Source organism: Pan paniscus, chromosome 9 (genome assembly GCF_029289425.2).
Source record: "Pan paniscus chromosome 9, NHGRI_mPanPan1-v2.0_pri, whole genome shotgun sequence".
NCBI classification, from domain to species: domain Eukaryota; kingdom Metazoa; phylum Chordata; class Mammalia; order Primates; family Hominidae; genus Pan; species Pan paniscus.
Genome location: NC_073258.2, coordinates 56,338,055 through 56,353,771, shown reverse-complemented (window position 1 = coordinate 56,353,771; position 15,717 = coordinate 56,338,055). Strand labels below are relative to the sequence as shown.

The following is a 15,717-nucleotide window of genomic DNA, read 5'->3' as shown; positions in this document are numbered from 1 at the left end:
TAGTTGAGTGGCTTTGAGTGAGATTCTTAATCCTGAGTTCTAGTTTAATTGCACTGTGATCTGAGAGATAGTTTGTTATAATTTCTGTTCTTTTACATTTGCTGAGGGGAGCTTTACTTCCAACTATGTGGTCAATTTTGGAATAGGTGTGGTGTGGGGCTGAAAAAAATGTATATTCTGTTGATTTGGGGTGGAGAGTTCTGTAGACGTCTATTAGGTCCGCTTGGTGCAGAGCTGAGTTCAATTCCTGGGTATCCTTTTTGACTTTCTGTCTCGTTGATCTGTCTAATGTTGACAGTGTGGTGTTAAAGTCTCCCATTATTATTGTGTGGGAGTCTAAGTCTCTTTGTAGGTCACTCAGGACTTGCTTTATGAATCTGGGTCCTCCTGTATTGGGTGCATATATATTTAGGACAGTTAGCTCCTCTTGTTGAATTGATCCCTTTACCATTATGTAATGGCCTTCTTTGTCTCTTTTGATCTTTTTTGGTTTAAAGTCTGTTTTATCAGAGACTAGGATTGCAACCCCTGCCTTTTTTGTTTTCCATTTGCTTGGTAGATCTTCCTCCATCCTTTTATTTTGAGCCTATGTGTGTCTCTGCACGTGAGATGGATTTCCTGAATACAGCACACTGATGGGTCTTGACTCTTTATCCAACTTGCCAGTCTGTGTCTTTTAATTGGAGCATTTAGTCCATTTACATTTAAAGTTAATATTGTTATGTGTGAATTTGATCCTGTCATTATGATGTTAGCTGGTTATTTTGCTCATTAGTTGATGCAGTTTCTTCCTAGTCTCGATGGTCTTTACATTTTGGCATGATTTTGCAGCAGCTGGTACTGGTTGTTCCTTTCCATGTTTAGCGCTTCCTTCAGGAGCTCTTTTAGGGCAGGCCTGGTGGTGACAAAATCTTTCAGCATTTGCTTGTCTGTAAAGTATTTTATTTCTCCTTCACTTATGAAGCTTAGCTTGGCTGGATATGAAACTCTGGGTTGAAAATTCTTTTCTTTAAGAATGTTGAATATTGGCCCCCACTCTCTTCTGGGTTGTAGGGTTTCTGCCGAGAGATCCGCTGTTAGTCTGATGGGCTTCCCTTTGAGGGTAACCCGACCTTTCTCTCTGGCTGCCATTAACATTTTTTCCTTCATTTCCACTTTGGTGAATCTGACAATTATGTGTCTTGGAGTTGCTCTTCTCGAGGAGTATCTTTGTGGCATTCTCTGTATTTCCTGAATCTGTACGTTGGCCTGCCTTGCTAGATTGGGGAAGTTCTCCTGGATAATATCCTGCAGAGTGTTTTCCAACTTGGTTCCATTCTCTGCATCACTTTCAGGTACACCAATCAGACGTAGATTTGGTCTTTTCACATAGTCCCATATTTCTTGGAGGCTTTGCTCATTTCTTTTTATTCTTTTTTCTCTAAACTTCGCTTCTCGCTTCATTTCATTCATTTCATCTTCCATTGCTGATACCCTTTCTTCCAGTTGATCGCATCGGCTCCTGAGGCTTCTGCATTCTTCACGTCGTTCTCGAACCTTGGTTTTCAGCTGCATCAGCTCCTTTAAGCACTTCTCCGTATTGGTTATTCTAGTTATACATTCTTCTAAATTTTTTTCAAAGTTTTCAACTTCTTTGCCTTTGGTTTGAATGTCCTCCCGTAGCTCAGAGTAATTTGATCGTCTGAAGCCTTCTCTCAGCTCGTCAAAATCATTCTCCATCCAGCTTTGTTCCATTGCTGGTGAGGAACTGCTTTCCTTTGTAGGAGGAGAGGCGCTCTGCGTTTTAGAGTTTCCAGTTTTTCTGTTCTGTTTTTTCCCCATCTTTGTGGTTTTATCTACTTTTGGTCTTTGCTGATGGTGATGTACAGATGGGTTTTCAGTGTGGATGTCCTTTCTGTTTGTTAGTTTTCCTTCTAACAGACAGGACCCTCAGCTGCAGGTCTGTTGGAATACCCTGCAGTGTGAGGTGTCAGTGTGCCCCTGCTGGGGGGTGCCTCCCACTTAGGCTGCTCGGGGATCAGGGGTCAGGGACCCACTTGAGGAGGCAGTCTGCCCATTCTCAGTTCTCCAGCTGCGTGCTGGGAGAACCACTGCTCTCTTCAAAGCTGTCAGACAGGGACATTTAAGTCTGCAGAGGTTACTGCTGTCTTTTTGTTTGTCTGTGCCCTGCCCCCAGAGGTGGAGCCTACAGAGGCAGGCACTCCTCCTTGAACTGTGGTGGGCTCCACCCAGTTCGAGCTTCCCGGCTGCTTTGTTTACCTAATCAAGCCTGGGCAATGGCGGGCGCCCCTCCCCTAGCCTCGCTGCCGCCTTGCAGTTTGATCTCAGACTGCTGTGCTAGCAATCAGCGAGACTCCGTGGGCGTAGGACCCTCCGAGCCAGGTGTGGGATATAGTATCGTGGTGCACCGATTTTTTAAGCCGGTCTGAAAAGCTCAACATTCGGGTGGGAGTGACCCGATTTTCCAGGTGCGTCCATCACCCCTTTCTTTGACTCAGAAAGGGAACTCCCTGACCCCTTGCGCTTCCCAGGTGAGGCAATGCCTCGCCCTGCTTTGGCTCGCACACGGTGCGCGCACCCACTGGCCTGCGCCCACTGTCTGGCACTCCCTAGTGAGATGAACCCGGTACCTCAGATGGAAATGCAGAAATCACCCGTCTTCTGCGTCGCTCACGCTGGGAGCTGTAGACCGGAGCTGTTCCTATTCGGCCATCTTCCCCTTGTTATGTTTTAAGAAAGAGTCTGGCAGCATTTTGCCCCTGCCCTAGAGATTTGTGGAATTTTCAACTTGAGAGAAGTGATTTAGAGTATCAGTTGGAAGAAAGATTTTAAGCAGCAAAATATTCAAGAGGTGGCATAGGTGCTGTTAAAGGCATTCAGTTTTATAACGGAAGCAGAGCATTAAAGTTTGAGAAATTTGCAATGTGACAATGTGATAGAAAAGTAAATCCCATTTTCTGAGGAGAAATTCAAGCAGCCTGCAGATATTTGCCTAAGTAATGAGGGGTGAATGTTAATGCCCAAAACAATGTGCAAAATGTCTCCAGGGCATGTCTGAGAATTTTTTGCCAGCCTCTCCCATCTCTGGCCCTGAGACCAAGAAGGAAAAATGGTTTCATGGGTCTGACCCAGCATCCCTCTGCTGTGTGCAGTCTAAGGATTTGGTGCACTGGATCACAGCTTCTCCAGCCATGACTAAAAGGGGGCAAGGTACAGTTCAGTCTGTAGCTTCATAGGCTGCAAACCCCAAGCCTTGGCAGCTTCATTGGGTGTTGAGCCTGTGGGTGCACAGAAGTCAAGAATTTAGGTCTGGAAACCTCCACTTAGGTTTCAGAGGATGTAAGAAAATACCTGGATGTCCATGCAGAAGTTTTCTGCAGGGCAGGGAATTAATGGAGAAGCTCTGCTAAGGTAGTGTGGAAAGGAAAAGTGTGGTCAGAGCCCCCACAGGGAGTCACAACTGTGGTGCAGTCCTTGAAGCTGTGAGAAGAGGGCCACCGACCTCCAGACTCCAGAATAATAGATACACTGACAGCTTGCACCATGCACCTGGAAAAGCCATAGACACACCAGCCCATGAAGCCAGCCAGGAGGAAAGCTATGCCGTGCAAAGCCACAGGAAGAGAGCCATAGAAGACCATGGGAATCCACCTCTTCCATCAGCATGACCTGACTGTATTTACCCAATGCCTGTACCCCCATTGTATCTAGAAAGTAACTAACTTGCTTTTGATCTTACAGGCTCATAGGCTGAAGGGACTAGCCTTGTTTCAGATGGGACTTTGGGCTATGGACTTCAGAGTTAATGCTGAAATGAGTTAAGACTTTGGGGGACTGTTGGGAAGGCATGATTTGTTTTGAAATGTGAGGACATGAGATTTGGGAGGAGCCAGGAGGCAGAATGATATGATTTGGCTCTGTCTCCTACCCAAATCTCATCTTGAATTCCCACATGTAGTTGGAGGGACCTGATAGAGGTAATTAAATTATGGGAGCAGGTCTTTCCCATGCTGTTCTCATGATAGCGAATAAGTCTCAGAACATCTGATGGTTTTATATGGGGGAGTTTGCCTACAGAGCTCTCTCTTTGCCTGCTGCCATCCATGTAAGACATAAGTTGCTCCTCCTTGCTTTCTGCCATGATTGTGTGGCCTCTACAGCCTCTTGGAACAGTAAGTCCATTAAACCTCTTTCTTTTGTAAATTGCCAAACTCGGGTATGTTTTTATCAGCAGTGTGAAAACAGACTAATACTATATGCATTGATATATTTTTATATAGAACAATTTATGTTCCTTTGAGCATATAATCAATAATGAGAATGCTGGGTGAAATGTTAATTCTGTTTCTATGTCACTAAGTGGTTGTCACACTGCTTTCCATAAAGATTGAATGAATTTACACTCCCACCACTAGTATATAAGTGTTCTGTTTTCTCTGCAACATTACTAGCATCTGTTATTTTTTTTTTACAATTTAATAATAACGGTTTTGACTGGTGTGAAATGGTTTCTAATTTAATTTTGATATGCATTTCTCTAACATTTGATGAAGTTGAGCATTTTTTCATAAACTTGTTGGCTGAATGTGTGTCTTCTTTTGAGAAATGTCTGTTTATGTTCTTGGCCCATTTTTAATGAGCAAAGGACCATTTTAACATTTGTGTTTTGCTTGTAAGTGTATTAAAAATCAATGTGCAAAAATCACAAGCATTGCAATACACCAATAATAAACAAACAGAGAGCCAAATCATGAGTGAGCTCCCATTTAAAATTTCTACAAAGAGAATAAAATGCCTAGGGATACAGCTTATAAGAGACTTGGAAAACCTCTTCAATAACTACAAACCACTGCCCAAGAAAATAAAGGAGGATACAAACAAATGAAAAACAATTCCAACCTCATGGAGAAAAAGAATTAATATCATGAATATGACCATACTGCTCAAAGTAATTTATAGATTACATGCTATTCACCTCAAGCTACCATTGACTTTCTTCACAGACTTAGAAAAAACTACTTTAAATATCATATGGAACTAAAAAAGAGCCCATATACCCAAGACAATTCTAAGCAAAAAGAACAAAGCTGAAGGCATCACGCTACCTGACTTCAAACTATACTACAAAAGTACAGTAAACAAAACAGCACATCACTGGTACCAAAAAAAAAAAAAAAAAAAAAAAGATATGTAGACCAATGGAAGAGAACAGAGTCCTCAGAAATGACACTACACATCTGCAGCCATCTGATCTTTGACAAACCTGACAAAAACAAGCAATGGGGAAAGGATTCCCTATTTAATAAATGGTGCTAGAAAAACTGGCTGGCCATATGTAAAAAACTGAAACTGGACCCCTTCCTTACAACTTATACAAAATTAACTCATGATGGATTAAAGACTTAAACATAAAACATAAAACTATAAAAACCCTAGAGGAACACCTAGGCAATATCATTCAGGACATAGGCATAGGAAAAGACTTCATGACAAAAACACCAAACAAAATTGCAGCAAAAGCCAAAATTGACAAACGGGATTTAAATAAACTAAAGAGCTTCTTCACAACAAAAGAAACTATCAAAAGAGTGAACCAGCAATGTACAGAATGGAAGAAAAATTTTGCCATCTGTCCTTCTGACAAAGGTCTAATACCCAGAATCTACAAGAAACTTAAATTTACAAGAAAAAAAAAAACAACAACCCCATCAAAAAGTTGGCAAAGGATATGAACAGACACTTCTCAACTAAGACATTTATGCAGCAAAAAACATATGAAAAGAGCTCATTATCACTGGTCATTAGAGAAATGCAAATCAAAACCATAATGAAATATCACCACATGTCAGTTACAATGGCAATCATTAAAATGTTAGGAACAACAGATGCATTTATTTACATTAGTCTAACATTTGATGAAGAAATAGATAACACTTTTAAACTGTTGGTGGGAGTGTAAATTAGTTCATCCATTTTGGAAGACAGTGTGGGGATTCCTCAAGGATCTAGAACCAGAAATACCATTTGACCCAGTAATCCCATTACTGGGTATATACCTAAAGGAACATAAATCAATCTACTATGCAGACACAAATATGTTCATTGCAGCACTATTTACAATAGCAAAAACTTGGAAACAACCCAAATGACCATCAATGATAGACTGGATATAGAAAATGTGGTACATATATACCATGGAAAACTATGCAGCCATAAAAAAGAATAAGTTCATGTCCTGTGCAGGGACATGCATGAAGATGGAAACCATCATTCTCAGTAAATTAACACAGTAAAAGAAAACCAAACACCACATATTCTCGCTCATAAGTGAGAGTTAAAAAAATGAGAATACATGGACACAGAGAGGGGAACATCATACCCTGGAGACTGTTGGGGGTGGGGGAAAAGGGAGATATAGCATTAGGAGAAATACGTAATGCAGATGATGGGTAGATGGGAACAGCAAACCACCATGGCACATGTATACCTATGTAACAAAGCTGCATGTTCTGCACATGTACCCCAGAACCTAAAGTATAATAATAATAAAAAGGAAACCTACAGCTAGACACATCATGGTAAAACCAAAGACAAATATAATGGAATAATGTAATGCAATAAAAGTGAAATAAATACTGGTATACAAAAAAAAAAAAAAAAAGAAAGAAAGAAAAGAAAATACTAGCTAACCATATCTACCATGTCCAAAGAATAATCCACCATGGTCAAGTGGGTTTCAAACAAGGGATGAAGGGATGGTTTAAAATACACAGGTCAATAAATGGAATGAAACACCCAAACAGAATTAAAACAAAAAAAATCACATGATCATTTCAGTAGGTGCAGAAAAAATATTCAACAAAATCCAGTTTCCATTTACGATGAAAACTCTCAGCAAAATCAGCATACAAGGGACATATCTTAATGTAATAAAAGCCATCCATGACAAACCCACAGCCAACACAATACTGAATGGGGAAATGTTGAAAGCATTCTCTCTGAGAACTGGAACAAGATAAGGATGCCTACTCTCACCACTCCTCTTCAACATAGTACTGGAAGTTCTAGTCAGAACAACCAGACAAGAGAAAGAAATAAAGGGCATAGAAATGGGTAAAGAGGAAGTCAAACTGTCTCTGTTTGCTGATGATATGATCATTTACCACAAAAACCCTACAACTCCTCCAAAACGCTCCTAGAACTGATAAAAAGAGTTAAACAAATTTTCCGGATACAAGATTCATTTACACAAACCAGTAGCTCTTCTATACACCAACAGTGACTGAGCAGAGAATCAAATAAATAACTAATCCCTTTTACAATAACTGCAAAAACTCAAAAATAAAATACTTAGGAACATACCTAACCAAGAAGTCAAAAGACCTCTACAAGGAGAACTACAAAACATTGCTGAAAGAAATCATTGACTACATGAACAAATGGAAACACATCCCATGCTCATGAATGAGTTGAGTCAATATTGTGAAAATGACCATACTGCCAAAAGCAATCTACTAATTCATTGCAATTCTGATTAAACTACCAACATCATTCTTCACAGAAATAGAAAAAAAACAATTCTAAAATTCATATGGAACCAAAAAAGGGCCCGCATAGCCAAAGGAAGACTGAGAAAAAAAAAAATTCTGGAGGCATCACACTATCTGATTTCAAAGTACACTTTAAGGCCATAGTCAACAAAACAGTGTAGAACTGGTACAAAATTAGGCACATAGACCAATGATACAGAATAGAGAGCCTAGAAATAAACCCAAATCCATACAGCCAACTGATCTTCGACAAAGCAAACAAAAACATAAAGTGGGGAAAGGATATCCTTTTCTACAAATGGCACTGGGATAATTGACTAGCCGCATGTGCAAGAATGAAACTGGATCCTCATCTCTCATCTTATACAAAACTCAACTCAAGATGGATTAAGAACTTAAACCTAAGACCTGAAACTATAAAAAATCTAGAAGATAACATTGGAAAAACCCTTCTAGACATTGGCTTAGGTAAGATTTTATTACCAAGAACCCAAAAGCAAATGCAATAAACACAAAGATAAATAGCTGAAACCTAATTAAAATAAGAGCTTTGCATGGCAAAAGGAAATCAGCAGAGTAAACAGACAACCCACGGGGTAGGAGAAATCTTCACAATCTATACATCTGACAAAGGACTAATATCCAGAATCTACAATGAACTCAAACAAATCAGTAAGAAAAAAAACACAATCCCATCAAAAAGTGGGCTAAGGACACGAGTAGACAATTCTCAAAAGAAGATAGACAAATGGTCAAAAAAAGTATGACAAAATGCTCAAAATCACTGATGATCAGGGGAACGCAAATCAAAACTGCAATGTGATACCCACCTCACTCCTAAAAGAATGGCCATGTTCAAAAATCAAAAAGGAGTTCAAATTGGCATAGATGCAGTGAACAGGGAACATTTTTATACTGCTGGTGGGAATGTAAACTAGTACAGCCACTATGGAAAACAGTGTGGAGTTGCTTTGAGGATTAAAGTAGAACTACCATTTGATCCAACAATCCCACTACTGGGTATCTACAATGAGGAAAAGAAGTCATTACAAGAAAAAGATACACATGCATATTTATAGCAGCACAATTCACAATTACAAAATCACAGAACCAACCCAAATGCCCATTAATCAATGAATGGATTAAGAAACTGTGATATATATATATATGATGGAATAGTACACAGCCATAAATAGGAATGAATTAACATCATTTGAAGTGGCCTAGATGAGACTGGAGACTATTATTCCAAGTGAAGTAACTCAGGAATGGAAAATCAAACATCATATGTTCTCACTGATATGTGGGAGCTAAGCTATGAGGATGCAAAGGCATAAGAATGATACAATGGACTTTGCATACTTGGGGGGAAGAGTGGAGGAGGTTGAGGAATAAAACACAACCGATATGGTTGTGTAGATGGTGTAAGAAAATCTCACAAGTCACCACTAAAGAAATTATTCATGTAATCAAATACCACCTGTACCACCTGTACCCCAATAACATATAAAAAATAAAAAATAAAAATATCCAGAAATTTCTGCATATTTGAAAAATAAGTAAATCACTTTGTAACAAACTATTGGTAAAATAAATTACCATGGAAATTATAAAATATTTTGAGCTTAATGTTTATAAAAATACAACCTACCAAAGCACATAAAAGTCAGCTAAAATCTCAGTTGTATTAATTGGAAAATGATAAAGACTGAAAAACTAATGCACTAAACGTTCATTTAAGAATTCATTTCATGTAGCATAATGCACTCCAGGCTCATCCATGTTACTGCAAGTGATCTCAAAACATCACATCTTACCCTTTACATACATAATATTATTATTCATCAATTAAAAGTAAAATAAAATACTGAAATTATTCAAGTCCTCCAGGTCTAAAGACACTGAAGGGGCTATCATCTGAATGCTGTCTACTAACAGCACACCCAACAGCTAGAAAAATGAATTATTCTTTCCTAAATGAAGGGCAGGGCACTGCCTCTTCATATAGGCCATAATATACCCCTTATGCCAATTGAATTTATATATTCTTATACATTATCAGAACAGCTTTTTTAGAATTATCTTACTTGAGGGGAACTAAAATATAAAGGTTCAATGACAAACTATGTCTCTTGCCACTGCCACTGATCTCAGAGCTGCAACTGCTATTTACCATCTTCTTCCTTATCAATTTTTTCCCACTTCACTTTCTGCTAGCATCTTTGCAGATCTTCTAAGTTATTTAATGGGATAGTCCAGACTTTCATCCTCAAAATATCTCATCCCTGTTCATTATACCCATTCAGGAAAGACCTCCTGCACTTTCTCATTTATTATCACTATTGGAAAAGGAAATGGCAAGATGTGCTCAGGTAAGTCACCTGGAAGAAAAAAGTATTATTTCTTGCAACCATTGTGTTATAACATCTCCATTCCACATCACAATCAGGTTAATTATCTCTGTCACAGATGTGGGAAGAGCGTTCTGTAAATCATTACAGATAGCAACCCTTTTGTGATAGGAGAGCCAGATTTAATTAATATTGTGACTCATGGGACAAATAAACAAAGAAAAGTGTTCTTTAAAAACATAATTGATCCATTTTATCAACTCACCTTGACTATTTTCATAATATTGAAAAGTGCATTCAGGCTAGCCAATCAATAAATATTCTTATATTTCAAAAAAGTTTGAATTCAGTGTTCTATTATTTGAACCAAAAACATGCTAACTGAAACAGTTGCATTTTAAATGTGTTTATGGAATGGTTTCAATTTACAAGTACTTTTATTTACTTATCTTTATATTTCAAACAGCACCATATTATTTTAATTTTTATAAAATTGTAATATGCCTTATTCAGAATAACTCATTAGTCTTTCAAAATTTTAGTTACAAATCTTATATATTTGGACTTCCAGAACAACTTTTAGGATTAAAGGAATATCCAGAATAGTTGCTTTTATGTGTAAAGAAATGCAACATATGGTTGCCATTTTCCCCAAAGACATACACTTAGCGTAATGCCATAATTTGGTGAAATGAAACTTAGACATGAACATAATCAAAATAAATTAATTCATTTCTTTGATAATATTGTAGTAATTTCTTCCTCAGAAGAAGGAACGTGGAAAAGTACGGGAACTATGGTAAATATTAGTAGTCAAATGTGATTTATCAGTCTGGTCAACAAACAAAGCTTAGACTAATCATGCAAGATTTTGAGAACAGCATGGTTTGTGACCATCAGAGATATTTCACAAACCTTAGCAATCATTCCACTAGATCTGCAACATACAATAATGAGAAATAAATGACAAGGGCTCTAGAAGATTCATAATGGAAAGTTGCTCATGCAATGCCATTAGAACCAAGAACCTAATGCACAGTCATTTTTGAAAGTGTATATATATGAACATATGCAGACTGACGGCTCTTGCAGAAACCTACTCCTGCTACCCTGTGATGATTATTGGGATTTGAGATTCAGTAATTCCTGATACGTGTCCAGAGGAAGGCCATTGGAAAGGCAACTACTCAGAAGTTATTGGGCTTGCACAGAGACACAACTTAATGTCATTAATGACTTAGCATATCAAAATATCTTAATAAAATGGAAATAGGATGTGTAGAAACATATTTTAGAAGTGGCTCTGGGAAGTATATCATATTCATAAGTATAACTTCAGAATAATAGGAACTTCTCACAGAGGTTTCCAGTCTTGTTGCTCAGTGGTATGAATGCAATTATACATTTCCAGTTTCAAAGCTATTTGTGAGTATGGTGCTTATATATTCTACAAAGTCTTCAGGTAAATCACACTGAAGAAAGCAACATCATCTTCCCTTGTGAACAGGAGCACCTATTTTAATTGCCTAGCCCTATCTTTCTCTATTGTGTGCTGGGCATTTGGAAGAAATTCCTTGTCTCGATAGACAATTAAAATGGAATTGTAATTCCACTGGATGACAGTGACTCTGTCACCCAGGCTAGAGTGTAGTGGCACAATCTCGGCTCACTGCAACCTCCACCTCCCGGGTTCAAGTGACTCCTGCCTAGCCTCCTGAGTAGCTGGGACTACAGGCATGTGCCACCATGCCCAGCTAATTTTTGTATTTTTTAGTAGAAATGGGGTTTCACCACATTGGCCAGGGTGGCCTCAAATTCCTGACTTTGTGATCCACCTGCTTCGACCTCCCAAATTGTTGGGATTACAGGCGAGAATCACCACACCCAGCCAGAACACCCTTATTCTAAATATAGTTAAGTTTTTACACCAGAGTTTTTTCATAGCAATTCTTATCGCTAAATTTCTCAGTGTGTATATTAATGGATTCAACATGGGTGTGACAACTGTATAAAACACAGTCATGAATTTATCAATAGGAAAGTTTGAAACAGGTCTAACATACATGAAAATACAGGGAACAAAAAAGAGGACAACCATGGTAATGTGGGAGCTGCAGGTAGATAGGGCTTTACGCCTCCCTTCCTGACTATAAGTTTTAAGGGAGTTTAGGATGACTCCATAGGAGATTAGTAGAAGGATGAAGATGACCATACAGATTGCTCCACCATTGGCAATCACAGTGAGGCCTATAAAGTAGGTGTCAGTGCACGCCAGTTCCAATAATGGGTACATGTCACAGACAAAGTGGTCAATGACATTAGGGCCACAGAAAGGGAGACTGTACACAACAAAAATTTGAAACATAGAATGCAAAAAACCTCCAGTCACGGCCACCACCAAGAGAAGGATGCAAACCTGTCGATTCATGATGATCAAATAGTGCAGTGGCTTACAGATGGCCACATAGCGATCATAGGCCATCCCCACCAAAAGAAAGACCTCAACACCACCAAATAGGTGGTCTGCAAATAGCTGGCCCATGCAAGCTGGGAAGGAAACAGTCTTTTATCACAGAGTAAGTCTATCATCAATTTAGGAGAAAAGGAAGTGGAATATACAGCATCCATAAATGACAGGCAGGCAAGGAAGAAGTACAGTGGGGAGCCCAAGGAGGGGTGGCAATAATGGTCACAACAATGATCAGGTTGCCCGCCGTAGTTACAACGTACGTGAGTAAAAACATTACAAATAATGCTTTTTGCAATTAGGATCCTGAGTGAGGCCCAGGAGGACAAATTCTGTAACATTGTTACTCAATCCCATTTACTCTTCTCTAAGGCTTGTATCAGAGTTGAGAACTCAGGAGGCAGGACCTGTAATGAAACAGTGAACAGGAGCATGAATACATCCATGATGTCACAGAGCACATCTTCATCTTTATGTCTTCAACAGTGGTTTATGCACAATAAACATTTAGTGAATCTCTATTGAGTTGCTCATCTCCTCAAAGATTATAGGTTGAGCCTACAGGTAACAGCTTCTGTCTCTAAGTGTTAGTGAATATTCTGTACAGAAGAAGAGTTAAACACCCAACAGCCATTCATACGTTTCATAACTCCTTATTTAAAACATATTTCTTGGCACAACAGATAGCTATGGTGAATAGGAAATAGATTCTTGGTCTCAAGAAACTTACTTTATGGTGGTGGTAATAAACTCTAAATAAGTAAATTGACATAGATTCAGTCCTTTGAGTTTGTAGTTGTTGTGGAATCTTTACTTTATGATCGGTGTAGCATCAAAAATAACATCCTCTGAAATATCTCACTCAGTACTATTGAATTCCACTATTAGACATTTGGTCCTTCACGTCTGGAAATATGTTCATTCTTTATGAATATCTCACTAAATGTCAAGCGACTGGACATTAACCTGTATAAATAGTAAAATATTATTTATCACATTATTCCCTGTAGCAATTACTTAGTCTGATTGTCTGTTCACCTTATAAGGATCTATTAATGGTCTAGATCATATTCTTGCCTGTTTCATAATTTTTTGTCACACTTACAACAATATCCTGATTTTCAGCAACTAATTTTGAACTTCAGTGAACTAACTCATAATTATCATCAAGTGTCACATTAGTAGTGAGTATTTTTTTCTGAATTCTTGGGGTGAACTACATAGTGAAAGAGGAAAAAACAGACACTGTACAAAGAGGCACAGAACAGGGGACATGGTTTATTTATAACACTATCTAGATACTGAGAGCACTCAAAAATAGAACCCTAGTGTCCAGATTTTTTTTAAAAAGCATACTAGAAGAAAAATTCCAAATTCAATGTAAGACTGCATGAATTTCAGTCATTTTCTGAATGCATTTAAAAATTTGTTTGTGTTTTCTTAGTGGAAAATAGTTTGATTAAATTAGATAAACTGATAATCCTTTCTAGTCAACCATCTAGGAAACTATTAGTACACCTCTCCCTTATTCTATTCTGCTGACTTTTTTATTTTTCATATATTTATAATTAAATAGCAATTTCAAAGCTCAAGACTGTTACATGAATAACTGTAGTCAGTGGTAGATGTTTCATGATTAGTGTGAGTAAATAATGACTACAGATTTTTCATTCAATATGCATATTTTTGAGATTCAAGACATCCATGGAGAGAAAGCGTAGCATGTGGTGAATAACGTCGACATTGGAGCCACAGTGACTCAGCTATAACCCCGGTTCACCACTTACTGTGTGACTTTGGGCCACTTACCAAAACTCTCTATGCCTCACTATGATTTAAGACCTCTTAAGGTTGTTTTATTACAACAAAGTAAAGTGCCTAGAACAATGGCTGGCACCTCATAAGGGCTCAGTACATGTTACTGAATGCTTCATTGTGAACATTGGATCAGAACTCATCATGGGGATATCTGTCAATTTGAAAAGATTTATAGACATAGTTCAGGGAAAAAACAAGCAGACACCTGTAATTCAGGAAAGGCTTTTGGGGAACACAATATAATTGTATGTCTTAGGAATTATCTATTTAATTATGTATGAGTAGTGATTTTATCTTGATGAAACATATTTTGACAAGATCAAGCAGAATTATAGTAGAAAAGTTGGACCCCTCATCAGAGGTAGAGCTGTATGGTAAAAATGAAAGAAAAAGGGGTTAAATAAGAAAACAGAGTAATTATAATAAATAAGTTATATCCACAGGTAATCAGAAGATTAAGATTAATGTGATAATTGAGGCAAGTATTCTTCAAAACATTTTCTTCAGAAAGATTTTTCTCAAGAAAATAATGGAAGTACAGCCTCTTGTGGGATGCTGGGAGAGTCAAGCATCTTCTTGGGGTAGCCAAACAAACACAGCTCAGATCCTAGTAAACAAAGAGATAAACAAAAACAAAAACAAAAAGAAAGAAAGAAAAGAAAAAGAAAGAAAGAGAAGAAAAAAAGAAAACTCAGAAGAAAAACAAAAATATCTCAAAGTCTCTAGATCTGATGGTTAAGGACAAACTTAAATTACAGACAACAATGGGAAAAGTAGAGATACAAACTTAAACTTTCTGATAATTCACTGGTAGGAAAACTGAAGAATTACTACACCTCAAATGTAGACAAGATGATTCCACTTACATAGATCTGGCAGTCAAGGAGGATGTGTGCAGAAGGAATTTGAGCTTCCTCTAAACACCAACTGTGATGAACATTCCACATGTCTCCTTCACATTACCATTTCCAGCTGATTCCAGAGTTCTGTCATATTGAAGCTATAGACTGATAGAGACACACTTGCTAAAGAACACAAGTGTATAATATAGTTATAGACAATTATATTATTTTTTCACACCTTACTTGCTACGAGGTTTAGGGCCTTTTCTCCGTTTCATCATCAAAAGTAGATTTCGAAAGGATAATTATATTTGGCAATTTAATGTTTACTTGTAAAAAATAGAGTATGTAAACTATCCCTTATAGTTTAAATAATTTAAAATATAATATTTTATATGCTGAAACATAGCGTTATTAGGCTTTCAATGTAGACTTCTAAGTTAACGTTGTTCTAGAAAAAAATGATTTAATATACTTTCCTAAGAACATGTCATTTTCAAAAGATAAAATTCCATAATAACAAAAACCTCTATAATATTATATTTCACAGTCACAGTTTATAAATCTATTTAAATGACAGTAGACTAGTACCTTCCTGACCATATATATCTACTAGTATGTTTGCTGGGATAATTTTTAGATTCATCATTAAAAACCCATATAATGCTTCTAAAACATAACATGCATTT

General features: G+C 37.6%; 1 pseudogene; it reads right to left on the bottom strand.

The window, feature by feature from the left end:
* Positions 1 to 4,601: 4,601 nt before the first annotated feature.
* Positions 4,602 to 12,725, bottom strand: LOC100991445 (olfactory receptor 4A5-like; annotated as a pseudogene).
* Positions 12,726 to 15,717: the final 2,992 nt, after the last annotated feature.